Raw genomic sequence first — 450 nt, forward strand, 5'->3', positions numbered from 1 at the left:
ATAATTTCCTTAGGGAATCTTCCTTCACCATCCAAATCCCTCAGATTCCAAACTAAGCATGACATCCAATGATACATTCTTATAGCTGCACATTTTTATTGTTACAGTATGTTTAATTATGTGTCTCCTACTCCACGTGAGATTTGTGGGTCTTAAGACTGTTTACTTTCTTTGCCAATGACAGAGCCTGTCACGGAAGAGTCAATATTTGTTGATGAATGAATGAATGAATGAATGAACTAATTCATATAATTGTTCTACATACCTCAGGATGAATGCATTTTTTACTCTCTCTCTCTTGCTCAGCTGCTGGCTCCATCCAGAAAAGATGTTTATATGGAGCTTCCTGGGACCAGTCTGTGTCATTATCTCTGTGAGTGATGATGTCAGAGCATCCTTAATGCTTAGCTGAGGGTCATTAGAAGAGCAGAATTATAAGGGGGGGGGGGG

The 450-nt window shown here is 39.6% G+C and overlaps 1 long non-coding RNA gene across 1 annotated transcript in view; it reads left to right on the top strand.

Annotated features, from left to right (window-relative positions):
- The first annotated feature begins 272 nt into the window (after window positions 1–272).
- Window positions 273–450, top strand: part of LOC121026584 (uncharacterized) — a 1,576-nt gene continuing 1,398 nt past the window's right edge. Inside the window, exon 1 of the long non-coding RNA XR_005788390.1 lies at window positions 273–373. This is a non-coding gene — a long non-coding RNA (uncharacterized LOC121026584). The remainder of the gene's footprint in view (window positions 374–450) is intronic.

Source organism: Herpailurus yagouaroundi, unplaced genomic scaffold, assembly GCF_014898765.1.
Source record: "Herpailurus yagouaroundi ecotype Mexico unplaced genomic scaffold, PumYag 142918, whole genome shotgun sequence".
NCBI classification, from domain to species: domain Eukaryota; kingdom Metazoa; phylum Chordata; class Mammalia; order Carnivora; family Felidae; genus Herpailurus; species Herpailurus yagouaroundi.